Below are 20,068 nucleotides of genomic sequence, written 5' to 3' on the forward strand. Positions count from 1 at the left end.
TCATTCCCGATTCCCGAGGCGAGCTGTTGCCGACCGATCGATCGATAATGCTTTCCTGTTCACTACCTGTTTCACTGTCTACACCATTATTTGACGCCCGCTCCATTTCCCTATGCACAATTACCAAATTACTACTTTGAACATTAGTAAATTCATTACTCGGCGGCGCTGATAAGCTACGCTCGTCGTCACTATTATTTCTCAGTTTACTTTGGAGCCTAGTGTTACGTTTTTCACACGCCATTATTGCCACAATATTTCACACGATAACACAGAAAAGCACAATTTGAAGAGCAAAAATAAGGGAACACATTAACATAGCACTGAAAAAATATCTAGTTAATTGCACGCGCTGCTGAGATATACTTGGTGTAAAACTGCATGCATGCTACAACTGTTTTACTGTACCACAATGAAAGACTGCAACTACAAAGGAGATTCTCTCTACAATTACGCGCTAGCAATAAACAAAAGCTACACTAATTACACAAACTACAGGAAAAAATCAGAAGATTCCAGTGAGGTATCCTCGGCTAAGGGTCGACATATGAAACGTCCCCTTAGAAAAATTTATACATGACTGTGCTTAAACTGACACACAATATTTTGTTAGCGCAACGCAATCTGACTTTCAAAATTCCCTACAAAAGAATGGCCCTGACTAACATTAAACTATACCTTTCACAAATCACTTACCTCACAAAAATCTTCGCTGCTCAAGCTACTGCAATACAGCGAGCGCCACTACTGCCAGCTAAATAAAAGATTCAAACTATGGAAGGCACTAACTACCGATAGGGATAGTTAGCAAATGAAAGATGTTAATAGAGAACAAACAATGTATTTACCTTGATATCATCATATATAAATATAGCAGTTCATGACAAATTTCAAAACTCCGCCATCTCTCTCCCCACATCCACCACTGCTGGCGGCTCACCTCCAACTGCGCAACGCTACGCGCTGTTCACATCCAGCTGCCGCTGCCCAACACTACAATGGCGAGTATTACAACAATGCAAAGCAGCCACAGACTGCACACAGCACAGCCAGTGATTTTCATACAGAGGTGGCGTTACCAATAAAAAAACCTAAACAGCCTACTTACAACGTATGTGACGAACTCTTTTGACTGACAACACCCCATTTACTTCTATTTCAAGCACTGATATGAACTTGATCGTTTTTTTACTAATGCAGTCCTATTAGAATTAGATAATTTTAGACCTTGGTTATGGCCTTAAATGAGGCACTGACATTGAAATAATACATTTTTGTCGCATGTTTGCTTACATTTCTCTTTTTGGATTGAGCATATTCATGAACTTACTCATGTGTATTTATTTTACACCATTTACTACCTTTTAATATATTAACTGGGCTCCATACCATTCTTCCAGTTGCTCCTCACTTGTGTTTCGTATCGTTAAGAATGATGTTGTTTAAATAACTTGTTTCACTTTCTTACTTTATAGTGATGATGATGCAGTCTTATACAAACGTAACTCCTTTCCACCGTTCCACACCTTTCAATATTTATAAACAATGGAATCATACCTCACATATGTCTGAATGGCAATGCATATTTTCCTTCCTTTAGTTAAATTGTGCACAGAAGGAAGGGTTTAACGTATTATTATTCGCTTTTAACACAACTGTAGTGCTGTTTCATGTAACGGTTTGTCACCAAGACTTATATGTACCCCCATTTTATTGAAACGTCTGGTATTGATCTGTAATGGAAGTAACCGTGTATATATAACCTCATTTGCACTTGTTTCTGCCATATAAATTGCTAATGTCAAGGTAAATTACATCTTAATTAAAATTAACGAAATGTAACAACTTCTAATAAAGTCATCCTTTATATAATATGTTTATAATTTATTTATTTTGTACAATAGCTCACAGACTATTGATGCCTCACGTTGTTTGTTTTATGTATGGTGTGTTATACATGCCTGAAGATGGCGTTGGCGCAACGTCAAAATAGTAGCCAAATTAATACGAAATCCTAAGTTCAACTGGAGGAGTTTCATTTTCAATAAAAATTATACCCGCCGATGTCCCACCATCATCCAATTTAAATATGAATGTACGAAGAGAAAATGTAAAGGTCATGGGGTCCTGGAATGCAATTTTAGGGAAAGGAGTAGAAGAAAAGGTTACAGAAGAATTTAGGCTTGGGAAAAGGAATAAGAGAGGTGGAAGACTAATTGAGTTCAGTAACAAGTTTCAGCTAGTAATAGCTATTACCATGTTCAAAAATCACAAGAGGAGGAGGTAAGCTGGGAACAGGCCGGGAGATACGGGAAGGTTTCAGTTAGATTAAATCGTGGTCAGGCAGAGATTTCGAAATCAGTTACTGGATTGTAAGGCATGCCCGAGAGCAGATATAGACTCAGATGACAATATGGTAGTGATGAAGTAGGCTGAAGTTTTAGACATTAGTCAGGAAAAATCAAAACGCAAAGACATGAACATTATTGAGCATATCTGGGAACCTTGCAACATGCTGTTCACAAGAGGTATCCATCCCCTCAGACTCTTACTTATTTATGGACAGCCCTGCAGGACTCACGGTGTCAGACCCCTCCCGCGCTACTTCAGACATTGGTCGAGTTCATGCCACGTCGTGTTGCTGCACTTCAGTGTGCTCGCGGAGATCCTACACGTTATGACGCAGGTGTATCTGTTTGTGTAGCCCTTTAGTGTGGTACTGCCATAGGTGATTCGAAATAGAGGAAACTATTTTATTCTCGCTATTTTCCTTCATTAATGAATGATGGACTAACTTTTGGTCGGAACTCTCTTACTGGAGTGAAATTTTCAGAATATGTAGCATGCTATAAAAATTATGCGTGGTGTTGGTTTGACATGTTAACACTCCTTTTCGGGACACTGTCCTTGTATGATGTGGTTAGGTTCAGGAGTCTGTAGGAGTCTATTGATGCATAGGGCTTGACACAGCTCCGTAATGGTTGGTATCATAAAGAAAACTGAATGAGATTGCTGCGTTTGTTACTCACTCGGCGACTACTGCACTGTGTAACATTACGGAGCTGCGTTAGGTGTGCAACTCGACCAAAAACCAATCAAAAGTGTTAATTAATCAGTTCGTCCTGTCCTTAACATGAAAAGAAAGTGTGTCGGTTAATTAGCACTTTTCGAAACCGCCGAGCGGCAATCGTCCGTTGGAATTCCAACGTCGTTTATTTAAAAAATGCAACGCCTGAAAGACAACAGAACATCAACCAGAATGAATAAGTTTTCCAGAAAGTACTCGTATAAAAATAAAAAAAAAATGGTTCAAATGGCTCTGAGCACTATGGGACTTAACATCTGAGGTCATCAGTCCCGTAGACCTAGAACTACTTAAACCTAACTAACCTAAGGACAGCACACACATCCATGCCCGAGACAGGTTTCGAACCTGCGACCGTAGCAGCAGCGCGGTTCCGGACTGAAGTGCCTAGAACCGCATGGCCACAACGGCCGGCACTCAGATTACAAATGAGACGCCGGAGGAAGTGTATTGGTGGGCGAGTTACGTAGACTCATGAGGGATCACGTGAGCTCATGGGTCGAGCTGCAAGGGCAGCATGCGGCAACGGTGACCGTACATGTTCATACTCGAGTCTCAGCAAGGCTGTGTCTGGAAGCGCCAACGTGGACGGGGCAGTGTGGCCTGCCGCACAGTATAAAGCTGGAGGCGGCGTGGCCCATAGTGGAATTCATCACAGACAGGAGTCCAAGAGGGACTTCTATGTAGGTCAGGCCTAGAACTCGACCTTGTGGTATTCACTCTGGCTCTGCTCGCGCTCATCTCTCCATTGAATTTTACAGTCAGCAGTAGTGTATGAGCCGTGGCGGGACTGGCGCCAGTTGTATCTCTGACATGAGTACGATAGCTTTCCTAGTGCAGAGGTTTGTCTTTGGGCTTGGGCTGGCTCGAGATATAAGGGAGTACCGACCACGAATAGAGGAGGACACAACGCTTGGAAACGTTACACGGAGGTGCGCGAGTTGGTTGGTTGGCTGGCGGACAGAAGCGAAGACGGCGTGCCTGAGACCGCGCGGCGGTTGTCACGTGGTTGTACTAGAGTCGGCGGGAGTTGGCCGGCGCTGTGTATTCTCCGGTAACCTCGTGAGCTCTGGATGTGCCCGCCTCCTTGGAGGAACACGCTGTTGTGATCTTGCGAAGTGATGTTTTGATACCTTCGCAAAATCGCCCCAGAATCAAGACACCAAGTTAAGTACGCTATTTACTAAGAGCGCTTAGTTAATTTTCATTCCGATCGCTCTTGGTACAGTAAGATGTTGCAAGACGTGTGACATTATGTTAGAATTCATTCGAGGCCTCTTCCTAGGCGTCTGCTCTGCTTCCGCATAACAGTGACGTATTTGCTGATATGTGTTATTAAGTTTTAGTGAGTGTCGGTTTTCCCGAGTCAGTTCATTTCTCACTCTTAGTGTTGATATCAAGTACTCTTTCTCTTGGAGGAAGTACTTGTGAGTTAAGTTAGTTGTTATTTAGCGTTGATTTTATAGGGTAATTTACTGGTCAATCTTAAATGTTAAGATTAAGGAAAGTTTTCTGCTTCCTGTTGTCGGGTGTGATCTGTGTTTCAGGAAGCTGAGGCAGAGGGCAACCGAAGCACAGGGCTTCCCTTTAGATTACAAGTTTCGCTTACGGGCGGTGGACTTCGCCTGAGCTTGTGTTCCTCTTCGGTAGCGTTTGCTTGGTTCACATTTTGGTCTACTCGACGTGGGGTTGCAAACGGAGCGGCGTGTTGGTTCGAAGTTAATTATTATTTCTCTCAGTCGGTTCCACCGTTCGTGGTTAAACTTTCGGCCTTATAAGCTTGGATGTTGCTTCTGTTGTTACATATTCGTCATTGTACAAAGTTGTAACTTTCTATACCATATATATATATATATATATTATTTCTGTAAAGTCAGGGCTCTGTGTCAACTGTTATTTTACATGTATAGTTTGGAAATGAAAAAGGTTTTAAATAATGTGTCTTAACTAGAGTTTTGTTAAAGTATGGTTAAATTCAGCCTTAGTGGCTTTTGTAAATTTTGGTGGGAGGTTTAGGCTAATAACTTGTTAACTTGTTTATGACCTTATATAATGACTTTCTTAAATATTTGGCCCGACTGGCGGTCCTCAGTGTTTATGGGGAACGTTTTATTAACTTATGATTTTATGTAATGACTGTCTCTTGAAAAAATCTTGCCCAAGTGGCGCCTGTTAAATCGTTTTGGGGAGGTAATGAACCCATTGGAACTGAAATGTTCACTTTATTGGGTCAGCCCGTCCACCCTCTTTAGAATTAAAGGTTAAACGAAACAGCTGCTAAGTAATAACGTTCCAGTGTACTTTCACTCAAGTCATTGTCCAATTTTGGCTGAAACTAGTTATTGAAGGCTGTAGTTACTCAAGTCTCACCTTTGTTCGGTTATTTCCAGACCGAATTCCATAACTCTCTGAAACTTCCAGTTAGCCGTATCCACGTTAGGTGACTGGGCGGACCTTCTCCAGTCTCCATTGTTATTGAGCTCGTAGACCGCTCACTGGACGCGACATCACTTGCGTAGATCTGGCAGGACTGACCAGCCTCTTGCGGCGTGGACACGGAACAGTGGGAGCAGAGAGAAGAACAAAGCGGTGGGCAGGGCGCGGTGACTAAAACAAATTCTACCTTGCGATGACTGGTGGAGCTTTGTTGCAGCAATTGATATATGCTGTAGTGGAGCAGAACGTCCAGGGGGATGAATTCCGTTGTTTAGAGAGACGTGCGTGATGTGGAGTGTCTGGTGTAGTAAGAAATAAAGTACTATATGGTGTGTACGATCTTAAATGGGTAGGACTGTGAACTCATCTATGCTCTGGATACGGATTCCGGGTATAGCTAGATTTATGTTCCGGGAGTCAGTTGATGTAATCGGTTATCGTGCGCCCTGAGCGTGAAAGTACTGCTTAAACCATTTAAATTTGACTGAAGAACGCAAGAGTGGTCACAGAACGGCAGTAACCCCTTGTTAATATTTTCTGAAGCTCGGTACGGTGCCGGCTGTATTTTCTACATGGATCCACTTCCTCATGTGTGATGAACGTGTTTGCAGTATCGTAACACGAGGTCATGCCCTCGGATCAGAGGGTAAACATGTAACTTGTCGGTGCGCATATTTGCAAATTACGTTTTGGGGAAATCTGGCAAAGGGTTGATGTGTGAGAATTGTCAACTGCAACCATCACTGGTGCTTTTTTCTTGAGAGAGAACTTGTTACTGTACGATATTTACTCATCTGTTGCCTTTTGATAAATCCTTAATTAAAAGTGTTGCGTTGGTTTCAGGAGAGATGAAGATTAAAGTAAGTGATTTCTCTGCTAAATAAATATCAGGGTCCAATTTAGTGTGTTACATTTTGGAGATGAGTGAAATGTCAATATTAAACATAATTCCCAGCTTTGAAAGGAGAAAGATTTAGATCACATGAGATTTCTTTTTGTTGCTTACCTAATAGTAAAATTTTATTAATGACGTACGTTTAACTTAAAATAATTCCCTTTAAAAGAATTGTGAAAATTGAAGAAAAACTGTATATCCTTAACTTAAGTAAATTCACGGTATTGCTCAGATTGAGATATTATGTTTATGCGTGTTAAACATTGTAAGGTTTGAGAGAAACACTGTATAGTATAATGGGTATTACTTCTGAATATATGGACACAGTAACGTCTAAACTTTGTGTGTGTGTGTGTGTGTGTGTGTACATGCTTGCGACCATCAGTCCTCTATGCCACGTAGTAATACTGAGCCCTTTAGAGGAAAATAGCTGAAGTGCGCCTAGTTATCAAAAGATTTGGATAAAAACATTGCACCACAGAGATTACGCCGCATTTTTCCCACTTTCGGAGAGTATCCGTATAAACCAGAGAAATTTTTGCTAGTAATGATTTGATCTGTATATCTTTTAATAGTTTTCCTTTACTACAATTTTTAAGTTTCAGTTTCATTCTGTTATTTTTCCAGGACCGAATTTTAACAGTAACATAAACGGGAGATGTTGCTAACGCAAATCTTAAAACCGTTACACTTCATCGATGTTTCTTTTATGCGTCATCACTCTTTTAATACTATCTCGTCAAAACACGTACAGATCCTTCTTGAGTTCCGGTGACTAGGATATGTCTTTCATAATCTGCACTCCTGTCAAATGAAATTTTAAATGGTGTTGTAATGAACTTGTTTCGGACTTACTGCACCAAAAAAACAAAAATAAGTATCCATCTCCTGCCAATAATCAGGTTGTATGGCTGCTCTCTGGAGTACCATTGTTCGATTGCCGGTACTGTCAAGGACTTTTCGTTGATTGGATGACTGCACACACTTCATGTTGCCAACAGAGGAACTACTTAAGTGAGAACTAGAGGCTCCAAGGGTAAGGGTGCCGACAACTTCTCTGAGAGTGGTGTTCTGATTCCCTGCCGCTCCATACCGAATCCAATGACACCTCTGCCAGAGGATGACACGGTGGTCAGTCGGGCTTGATGGCCAGAAGGCAAAACCTTGCTAGCTTTGGAACAGGTGCACAGCGACTGACTGGGAATACGGATCAAATAAATTATTCTATTTCCTGTCAGTTAAATAACAATTCCAGCAGTTCTGTAGTACGACGAAGTCGTTGGTCTTGCGATTGCAGACTCACAGCATGAATTCAGCCGGCCGGTGTGGCCGTGCGGTTTCGACGCTTCAGTCTGGAACCGCGTGACCGCTACGGTCGCAGGTTCGAATCCTGCCTCGGGCATGGATGTGTGTGATGTCCTTAGGTTAGTTAGGTTTAATTAGTTCTAAGTTCTAGGCGACTGATGACCTCAGCAGTTAAGTCGCATAGTGCTCAGAACCATTTGAACCAACCATGAATTCATCTGACTGCCAGCTCCGTGGATCATCTGTGATTCGCTTTGGGCAGACTCTGTACTGCTGCATCGTTCGGTCAACCGCGAAATACAAGGAACAGACAGATAGAGAAAAGTAACTCTGAGAATGTTTCTCATGGGTATATCAGCAGCCATTGTAAATTATTTTAAATCTGAATTAAAAATAGTCTCGTCCTCTCTTTTTAATTCAGTTTTTTGAAACAGAGAGATATATCCCTTCCTACGCTAAAGGAAGCTCAACAAATGTACAAAATCTACGTTCGTCTCCATTACCGTGTTGCAGAGGCAGCAGAAGTGCGAGTGTTGTAGTTCACTTTTGTGACGCTGCACGTTCTCGAACTCCCCGCAGAGCCTTATCAAAAGATCATATTGACTAGTGTTTTGCATAGACATGTATTCCAGTCATATCTTTTCGTCATAACCAGTTTTCAGTTTATCCTAAGAGTAGTGGATATCATGGATATATTGCCGGGATCAAAAACAGTCTCGATGAAGGCTTTATACGAGCAACATTAGCACATAAGTCTTAGACACGTAGACAAATGTGCATTCAACAGCGGGGCATAGGATACTAAATAATATCTAACTAATATTCTGTATTTTGTGGTCCTGTTAACAACTGAATTAAAAACATTCTATTGTTAAGTGCTTCTAGTCCATTCAAGAGATCCTTCTGAGATACTCATAATACTAGTCTTCCAGCTTCTATTGTAAATAATATTAACACTGTAACGAAACGTTGTTTCAAAATATTGGGAGTTGTAGAATGTCGAACGTAGTGAAACACGTGAAGAACGTTATAACTGACTGTGGTTTTCGATAGTTTATTGACAGTGAAGTACTTTGTTTCCTGAGCCAACCAAAGTACCAGTCATTTTGAATCAAACATCACAATGCAGCCGGTCATTGTACTCAGATCCACTCTTACACAAACCAAGATCCTGGCTACTTGCTGCTCTCTCATTGTCTCCATCAAACTCCATTGTTGATACTCTGCTTCGTATTAGGTCTTCTAACTGCTGTAACAGGGTAAATTACAGCAGTGCGTGATCTACAGCCCATTAGCAGCAAGACCCGTACGTGACACCGCTCACCGTGTGAATGCGCTGGGACCAGCCTTCGACAAGCCTCCCTCTTCTGACCGACGGCAGCGTGTGGATAACCATTTTGGTGGCTGCCTCTGTTCCACAATAATCCTTCGGTGACACAAAAACTCAGAAATTCCTCTACGTCAGCCTGGAGCAGCTACATTAAAACCCGTCCATAGCCAGAACGTCTTTATCCATCATCTGGGCATCAACGTGACGTCCAGCCTGTGATGTTCAGTGTCGTATAAATGATGGGGCCGTATCTATAGTCAACATACGCAACCGTAGGTGGAATCACAATCGTCCGAAAACTCTAATAGTTAGGGCCAATTAACCACCTATGGACAGCACCGATACTCAGACGTGGCGAATACTGGTGATCCCCTACAGCACAGCAAAGATAACTAGCTGACCAATCGGCAACGCAGGGAAGCCTTTTTGCACACTAAATTCAAACAAACTTGACCAAAACCCGAATACAGTGCGATCGATTTATGTCCAATCGCCATTCACATAATGACCTTGGCTTGTTACACTACAGACGCTGTGGCTGGCCCAAGAGACTTATAAGCCTAGCAGTGCTCCACACCGATAGAACTGACACTCTTTATGACGACCGAAGCTAAGACTACGGTAACGAGAATTGAACGATACCCCAATTAACAAGAACCTCACCCTTGCATGATCTGTCGCACATGTTTCTCTCCCTTGGCGTTTGCCTTGGCACTTTTCCCCCTCTGCCCTTCAAAGTGCTACCCTTCCTTCACTTTTTGTCGACTGTATATCTCCTCGGTGCTACCGTATTAATGGGTAGTCCTACCCAGACGTACGGATAACATCATGGCCCCACATCCCGAGAAGCTCTCGATTAGTAACTACGGTAAATGTAAACGTCGTGTGACGAGGGCCTCCTGTCGGGTAGACCTTTCGCCGGGTGCTGGTCTTTCTATTTGACGCCACTTCGACGACTTGCGCGTCGAAGCGGATGAAATGTTGAGGTTTAGGACAACACAACACCCAGTCCCTGAGCGGAGAAGATCTCCGACCCAGCCGGGAATCGAACCCGGGCCCTTAGGGTTGACAGTCTGTCGCTCTGACCACTCAACTACCGGGGGCGGACAGTAACTACGGTAACAGATACGGATGTGAGCAGTATATCATTTGAGATGCGTACCTCGTTGGTGTGGGAGTGGAGGGGCTCCACCCTTTTGTGACGAAAATAATATCATAACTTTGCGAGCTGTGAATCCGTGTGAACATGCAGCTCGGCAGCTTTCCAACTTCACTGAACCACGGCACAGGGGATCTGGCCATCCCTACCCTGCTACAATACTCACGGGGTACTTCCACGCCTTGGACCACTGGATGTGGCGCAGTCCGGCGTATTGACAGCGAAGTAGTCACGTCGGGCATCTTCGCCACGGCCAGCAAACGCCTGCCTCCACTTGATGCAGCAGCTGAGATGGTTCAGATGGCTCTGAGCACTATGGGACTTAACTTCTCAGGTCATCAGTGCCCTGGAACTTAGAACTACTTAAACCTGACCAACCTAAGGACATCACACACATCCATGGCCTAGGCAGGATTCGAACCTGCGACCGTAGCGGTCGCGCGGTTCCAGACTGTAGCGCCTAGAACCGCTCGGCCACCCCGGCCGGCGATGCAGCAGCTGCAGCAGAGATGCGTGCTCAGCGGCATCAACAACCGGCACAAGGCCAGAGACGCTAAGACGTCTATTAGCCTCGCTCGTAATCGACATTAGAAGTTTGAAAGTCCACTCACTGGAAACGAACGGTAATAAAAAGGTGCTTGTATCTACGGTCATCTCTTGCTTCTCCTGCGTCTGTCTTCGGCAGAGCAGCGTCGATACAACTCCATTTCTCATCCCGCGCTGCCATCTCAACTCTTCCAATATACAATCTAAGACAAAGAAAGCGATGGCCACAAAGGGGTTCTCAGATTGGGATGGAAATTGGTAGACTGATGTACATATACAAAAAAAAAAAAAAAAAAAAAAAAAATATTACAATCCCAGAAAAATTAGATGATTTATTCAAGAGAAATAACTTACAATCTGAGCAAGTCAAAAACGCATTGGTTCACCTCTGGCCCTTGTGCAAACAGTAGGACTTGGCAAGCAAAAGGGGAAGCGGTAGAGACTCTCACCATGTGCGGGCAGGCATTACCTTTCCGCAATGTAATCATAGGATGACCTGCCATGAAGGGCACCAAAACGAGGCGTACAATATATATCCGACTTGCCTCTGTGTTGTAAGGGTATTACGGAATACAATCAAAGGGGTCTTGCTATGAAATGAAATGACACTCCATCACTTCTGGTTGTCGGCCCATACGGCGGGTGAATGTCAGTTTGGTATCCCACCACTGGCCGAGTAGTCTCCAGACATGTCTTCGCTTGTCATCAGGGCTCGGTTTGAAGAGGGACTCTTCACTGAAGATAATGTGGCTGATGAGGTGGATGGTGACTGGTAATTCGGATGATGGAATTCTCTATTTGCGACCAACTACCGTATCGTTCCACTGACCATAGGTCCCAGAGTTGTGATTAATATGGTGTCATGAGTGTTCCACGAAGGAATGTAGTTCATAGTGTATCAGATGACAGAGAATATTTGGGGCAGATTGGATAGCCCCACCCTTTTAGAAAAAGGAACCTAGTGCATGGGAACATTAACAGTTAGGATAGTGTATATATATAAGATGATCCTCTTAAACACTCCAGGTGAATGTGTGGCCTACCAGACTGAGTAGCGTATAACTTATTTATTTCCCCATGCTTTAGAGCTGCTGCTAAGTCGCTAGTAACAGCTATGTTACAGGTATTCTATTTTTCATGTGCAGCTGCTCGCCGTGAAAACGTGCTCTACACTAGGTAGTCCACCTTCGAGATGGCAGCTGCGGCATCTCGGGCGTGTGCGCTGACTGCTTGCTGGGAGTTGCGATGGCGGACAGGCACAAACCGACTCTCATTACAGCCTTTCAAACGGTTCTCCAGAATTCCCCAAGTCGTCAAGTATTTAGGATCGTTCCCAAAAGTTGCATCTATAGGCAGCAGCTGATGCACTCCTGCGTTTAAACGGAAAATTTAAGGTGAGGTGCATTAGTTACAGCTAAAAACATTATCTTTTTAATCAGGGCTGAAAATTATACACGCATTGAGCGTACTTAGTGTGATCAGTGAAGATGCGTATTTTGTACGAGACCTACACACAGAGTACAGCTCTGTTTAAAAGTAACAAGAGGTAGCTGCTTCATCTACACATGGGTTTGCGGAAGTATTGTCAAGAAAAATCCATGTAATTAATTCTTTTTGGCTTACTTTTAGTACAGTTCAACTTTAATATTTCGTCTAAGGCTTAATACAAACCTACAGATGATTCTTCTCGTCAATTTTCCGACTGGTTTGACACCATTACCAACCTGTAAATGACGTATTGCTTCTTTCCTATAATTAAATATGAACTATGACCAATACTCTGATTCTTTATCTTAGTTTACCCACATGACCACATGAATCGAAGTCATTCTCTCAGTATCAGGTCTCTGCCATACCTCTCTTCCCTCGACCGTGGTCGGCCGTGGTTGCCGAGCGGTTATAGGTGCTTCAGTCCGGGACCACGTTGCTGCTACGGTCGCAGCTTCGAATCCTGCCTCGGGGATGGATGTGTGTGATGTCCGTAGGTTGGTTAGGTTTCAGTAGTTCTAAGTGTAGGGGACTGATGACCTCAGATGTTCAGTCCCATAGTGCTTAGAGCCATTTGAACCATTTGAACCTCGACCGTGGTTTTGTGAGCCCATAGGGCGGTCGAGTCTATTCTGACTCCACCACACACACTCAGACTTAATCTCCTAAGGGCCTACCTCTTCATATCATCCATTCTTGCCTTCTCAGTGCCTGATTCGTCCATTCCGTTCTTCTCTTCCTCCTTATTACTTCTGTCACATCCGGCTCGTTTTACAGTGCATGGATTGTTGTTCTTATTTTTCTTGTTATTATTATTATAATTATTTTATTATTATTATTATCATTTCCTTGAATCTCTCATGTTGAAACTCTGGTCGAACAGTTTTCTTTAGTATCTCTCTTGTAAGGTAATGATTTTCGTCTTCAGCTTCTTTTTCTGTGGCCATTTTCAGTTCCTGTTGTTTGAGAGCGATCGCACTGTTATCTTGTAAATGTAAGTATTCGAATTATAGCGAATAGTTTATTCATGGCAAACATGCTTCTCCCTGCAGACTTTATATGGTTCATTATCAGATCTAAGTTATTACTCCAGTTAGCAGTAGTTATTACATATGTTAAGGATCCTGCATAATTGTCATCTCTGGACTTCCCTCCACACCCCCTTTTCCTTTACTTTAAAACGTTGTATCTTTCACTGCCATGTTTATCGTTGCTGGGTTTGTCAGTAAGTCTCCCATTACAATCACTCTTACGAAAATACAGCCTATATGTTCATTCTACTGCGCTGTCATTTTATTCATTTATCGGCATTCTTTTTTTCTAGAAAGAACAATTCCATCCCCTTCTACAAATGAGTCTATCTTATCAGGTGCTGTTTATCGCCTCAGCCCTTGTTTTGATTTACTTACAAACATATCTACAGATCTCGTGCGCTGGTCAAGGCTTTTAATACTGCCTCCAAATCCTCAATACTTTTCCCAGGATGAGCTATATAGCTTCCTAATCTAAGCGTACAGATATATTTTACTCACACTGTGCTATTCCTGAGCGTCATATAATACAAATAACTCAAATTTGAGATGGTCAGGTCCAGGCATCCCTCCGGACATACCAATAAAAGTTTTCTGCTGGTTTCCTAAGTAACTTCACGCGAACGGTGGGATCATTCCTCTGAAAACTATGAAGCTGATTTCATTTCGTAGCTGATCATTTATGACCTGCATTCCATGTCTACTCACCTCCTTGTCGACTAAATGCGTGCGTCGTTACATTTACGAAATTGTCTTACTTCCTTTCCACATTTATATTATTCCTCTTGACTTAGATTACGCAGCAAATTACATGTTACATTAACACAATTTCGTTAAGACTGCTCTGAGTATTTTCTTAACCATATTTTTCTTTGGACTAACAATCTTGGACTTTCTGTGATGCCTCTACATTTTCGAACTGATCGGCGTTCAGTAATCCTTCAATTTTCCTTGTTTTTATTTTAACGTATTATTGAAGTCAGCAAGTTGTAATGCTAGGTATCATACTAGTCGACAAATAGTTCGCAATATTTTGTATTCACGACTGTTATTTGTTTTTATTTTTGCCGAACTGTTATCAGGGTAGATGCTCGTCGTCTGCACAAAAGATACACAAACGTACAGGGTGTATGAAAAACAAAAACTCCTACCTATTATGTTATTTGAGATATGTGCGCGAACAACGTATTGCCGAAATGAGAAAATTCTTTAGTTTTACATGGTTCCCCCTAGATAGCAGCAGTGTGCGACCACCTAAGTCTTAGTAAAAATGGCGTCGGGACAATAGGAAACGTTTTGTGTTCTACGTTTATCGCGGTGCAGTCAGTAATAATTGTTCAGCGTGACTTTCGTACTAGGTATGGTGTGCATCCTTCTACAGCACAGAGCGTTCAATGATGGCATGAACAACTCCGAGAAACAGATTGATTGTGTAAAGGCAGATCAGAGGGCCGTCCCCGAGTGCCTGACACATACGTCTAATGCATCCGCCATAGTTTCACAAGGAGACCGCAAAAATCCTTTCGCCGTGCAGCTCGACAGCTTAACATACCGCCGATATCCGTTTGGCTTGTGTTCCGTTGACGTTTACACATAAAAACCTTGCAAAATTCAGCTACTGCAAATCTTCAAGGAGATGACAAACAATAACGTGTGGAGTTCTGTAATTTCACTGTTGGCAAGATGGGGGATGACAGCTTTCTTCCAAGCTTAGTGTTTAGTGAGGAGGGAACATTCCACTTAAATGGAAAGGAGAACCGTCATAATGTGAGAACATGGTGTACGGAACCACCACATGAAGTTGCACAACATGAGAGGGACTCTTCAAAATTTAATCTGTTTTGTGCAGTTTCACGGGAAAAGGTGTATGTTCCATTTTTATTTGCCGAGAACACTGTTTCAGGAAGCACGTATCTCGATATGCTTTTGAACTTTCTTTTCAACAGTTGGAGGCTCATTCGAACGACTTCATTTACCAACAGGATGGGACACCGCCACACTATCATCTGGAAGAGCGGGAATTTTTAAATCAAAGGATTACTGAACACGGATCTGTCACATTGCACCATACGATTCAGTCTTAGATTACTGGCCTCAAAGGTCACCAGACATGGCTGTATGTGGTTATTTTCTGTGCCTCCGTTACAAAGAACAATGAATGAACTAAGACCTCGCATAACAGCAGCAGTGGAAGATGTAACTCAAGACATGTTCGCTGAAGTGTGGGAACGATCTGAATACCGCATTGACATATACCGCGCATCTCAAGGGGGCATATTGAACACCTTTAAATGGTATGCAAAAAAACTTTCTGAGTTTCCCGTTCATCAAAAAACGAAAGTCATTCTATATGTTTATTAGCTTTGAAATTATAGACATGCCAAATCGGATGAGTCTTTTTGATATACCCTGTGTTATACTGAGCACTATATTCTATGGACTATATGCTATGGGATTTTGGGCGTGATCCAAACAATGCGTTGCTTTTTCTGTCATTACGTGTAATTTATTTTTGTGTCCTCAAATAGTTTAATGTTTCATTCCATCACTTCTTCATAATGTTATGGATTACATAGGGTGCTATTCAATACCACCGATATATTTTTTTCGTCAAAGATGTCAATGTCGAAACTTCCTGGCACATTAGAACTGTGTGCAGGACCGAGACTCGAACTCAAGACCTTTGCCTTTCGCAAGCAAGTGTTCTACCAACAGAGCTACCCAAGAACGACTCAGGACCCGTCCTCACAGCTTCAATTTTGCAAGTACATCGTCTCCTACGTTCCAAAGGCAAAGATCCTGAGTTCGAGTCTTGGTCGGGCACACAGTTTTAGTCTGCCAGGAAGACTCATATCAGCGCACACTTAGCTACACAGTGAAAATCTCATTCTGTAAATTCTCATTATATCAATGTCATCTGTTCGCGCGTACCGATTTCTGTGCTTCAGATGATGTGTCTAATCCTGTTATTCAATTTCTTCATGCAGTTTCTTTTATTGATTGTGAATGTGTAAAGTATAATTGATGCACAAGTAAGTTGTATAAACTGCAATTAGTGTAAACTCTGTTGTGTTTATCATAGAGTTATTTCTGGATGAGGTTATTTGCGAAATTATCGATGCTTGTTGGTTAGGTCATATTTTTCGTATCGAATATTATACTCTGATCTTTTTTCATATGAGTAAAGATTTCTAATTCTTCTGAATGTTTTGCAGTTAGTCCTTATAAACCTCTATGCGTAACTGTCAGGCACTTGCTATGTCTGTCTGTTAGTGATTTTCTTCTATCACATCTGTACTGAACACGGATGGATTATTTTTACTATTATTCATGTTTCGATGGAATGTAGTATTAAAATTACTCCCTGTTTTACCGATGTCCATTCTTCACAGCCTTAAGGACACTAGCTAGTCAATCTGCATAAAAAATTAGATTTTTTCCCGTCTTAAATTAATATTTAGAGTTCTGTGAGCAAATTGGTAGTTAAATGAATAGATTCGCACATCTGGAATATCTTTAAAAGCAAATTTAGATATATGTCGGGATGAGGCAACGACCGTGTATCCGCTGCGGTCGGATGTCAAATGGCGTCATTATTATTTTGCCGCTTCGAAAAGATAAACTGCGTAATCGTTTTCTGAGTTCGCAGCCCTGTTAGCACACACGCTTTCCAACGCTCCTTTGTTTTCCTTTGTATATCTATGGTTTGTGTTCAAACTTCTGTACGTTGTTCTGTGTTTTGGTGCTGTGTCATTCTCGGAAGTAGTTATACGTCCAAAAAAGTGTTTTGGGACGGGAAAACGTAAGTTTTATGGTAATCGGTTGACTTCATTGGAAAGTAGAGACTGTGTAATTACATTTTCAAACCAACTGGATGCTATGTTGACTCCGCCAAGTTCCTCAAAACCGAAGCTGAAATATGTGAGTACCCAGAGTCACATTTCTATGGAATAGGATCAAAACACTGTAACGGAATGTGTTTCCATAATTGGTGAATTGAGTGCTTAATGTTCGTTTCTAAAGAATGCTGCTGCGTGTGCGCTTTGTGGAAAAGGTAGTATTAAAATCGTCGAAGATTTTGAAGGCAGGAAATGTGTGGCTAGTAAGTTACAAGCGTCTTGTGATTTCTGTGGGGTAACTAAAACTACATATTCTTCTGGACTGTGCAAAGGAAGAGTTTATAACATAAATATCAGACTTGCATATGGAATGAAGTGTATTGGGAAGGGCAGAAAGGCAGGTCAAACATTTTGTGCTATCATGAATTTGCCCACAACTATAAGATTTGAGAAGTAGACACAGTTACTTCTTGAAAGTCTTGGTCAAGTGAGTGCTGTGTGAATGAAGAAAGCAGTAGAAGAAACTGTGTTACGCAATGAAGGTGACACTGTTACACTAATATAGCTGCAGCCTTTGATGGGACATGGCAGAAGGGTGGTGTTCTATCACTGAATGGTGTTGTCAGCGCAACATCCCTAGAAAATGGAAAGGTGATTTATGTAGAATATATGACATAGTAGTGCCACGGTTGCAAAAGAAACCACGAGCATCATGTTTCAAAAACCCTCCTCAGTTGCGAAATGTTACTGGTCTTTACCTAGGTTTCATCTAGAGTAATCTATCCTTCTTCGGAAGCATAAAATAAGGTAATACATGGAAGAATAAGTTTATTTATAGCTTCTGAAGAAGGCTAGATTAGTCTAGCTGAAACCTGGGTAAAGACCAGTAACATTTCGCAACTGAGGAGAAAGTTTGACATATTAATTTATCACTGTTGCTGACAGGGCTGCAACAAGTTGAAAATTCTTAAACCAGGTTCATGTTTGTTTTCAGAATTTTTCTGGGTACAGTGGTGGAATGGAATCAGAGGGAGTTCTCAGAATATTTCAAAGGTCACAAGAGAATTATTGTATATCGTATGTGAAGTACCTTGGAGACGGAGACTCCAAAGGGTTGGCAAATGTGTTGGAAAATATGCCTTATGGAGGAACTGTAAAAATTGGGAAGTTAGAGTGTGTTGGTCATGTCCAAAAGAGGATGGGCACATGTTTACATAAGCTAGTGATAGATATGAAGGGGAGAAAGCTCAGTGATGGCAAACCAATTGGTGGTCGGGGTCGTCTTACTAAGGAAGAGGTGGACAAACTGCAGCTCTGTTCTGGTTTAGCCATAACCAGGAATCGAGACGATACTGAGGCCATGAAGAAAGCAGTATGAGCTACCTTTTTCCATAAAGCTTCTACGGGTGACCATCCACAGCATGCTCTCTGCGACAGAGGTGTAGACATATGGTGTGTGAATACTAAAATATCAATAGCAAATAGTGAGAATTTTTGTAATTCCTTGCTGCATCGAAATGCTTTGGTTTCTTTTTCGATTTCCGTGTCGTCATAGGTGCAGCCTTAAATGTGCTGTTACTGTGTATTCATTAGTCTACGTAAGCAGATTACATAAAAAGTGAATTCCAAACGAGCTCACGGCAGCAGCAACTTGTCTTGATAAGATTTACGTGTTTAATGCAACCCTGGAAAACTTTCTTGCATTCCAACAGCAAGCAGGTGACGACCACACTTTTCGTGCTTCACGGGACTTCCGTGGAGCGAGGATTTGCTTCCAGGGAGCGTCCTGCTTCTCTCTGCCCGTGGGAGTGGCGGTGCCCGGGGCAAAAGGCGTCGGAAACGTGCGCCTGCGCCCTCCGAATGACTAATTGCGTTCATTCTCATTCTTAGCGGGCGCGCCGGCCGCTAACTCCATTAAGCCGGTCGGACTGGAGTCGGCGCCTGCGCTGTGGTACGCGCCGTGACCGCCGCGAAACCCTTCTGACGCAGCCTCGCCACCCCAACGAGAGCAGTTGCTCTGGGGAACGCGACTGCCAAAGAGCGGCGTCTACCACCTCCCAGAGGGAGTTCTCTCCACAGAACAAGTGCCTGCCGTCCTTATTACGCTAGGTGCGCTGAGGACTCCTTACCACGCAACGTGATGATAATTGTAACTCTTCAGGCTTTCCCGGCGAGATCTTGACATGTGGAAAAATCGGGTCTACTGCCGGATGTTTTTGTCGCTCTGGCACAATATTTCGGCTACGTAACTCGTTGCCTTTTTCAGGTGCTACCTGAGACTGCCTGAGACGCCTTACAAGCAGCGCCAGGCGGGGGCGGACCGCGAACAAAGCCCCCGACGCAAGACGGGCCTCAGACAGCTGCCACAACTGCAGATGGTGGACTAGGCGGGCGAGGACGTCAGTCGGAGCACCAGGGAAGTGCCAACACCTTGGGAGCAGCGCCAAGCGGGCGCGGTCAACGAACGGAGAGCCACATGCGGGCCCGGCCCCAGACAACTGCCACGACCACAGAAGGTGGACGAGCCGGTCCCGGACGTCCGTGGGAGCACCAGGGAGGGGTTAAAACCTCGGGAGCAGCACCTGGCGGGCGCGGACCGCGAACGGAACGCCCGACACAGGACAAGCCTCAGAGAGCTGCCACAGATGGCGCCCAAGTCGGGCGCGGACGTCGGAGGGAACACCAGGGAAGAGACAACGCATTACAAGCAGCGCCAGGCGGGTGCGGATGACAAAGAGAGCACCCAGCGCCCTCTGGGCATAAATACGGGACAAGATCCTCCAGCACGGCAGTCTCAGGTAGCACTTGAAGACGTGGCCGAAATATTGTGCCAGAGCGACACAAACATCTGGCTGTAGACCCGATTTTTCCACATGTGATGATAATTCCTCGTTTTATCCGCGGAGTTGTACATCATTCATAAGGCTATACTTTACATAGTCAGAATATCTACT

This window comes from Schistocerca serialis, chromosome 6, assembly GCF_023864345.2.
Source record: "Schistocerca serialis cubense isolate TAMUIC-IGC-003099 chromosome 6, iqSchSeri2.2, whole genome shotgun sequence".
Classification (NCBI taxonomy): Eukaryota; Metazoa; Arthropoda; class Insecta; order Orthoptera; family Acrididae; genus Schistocerca; species Schistocerca serialis.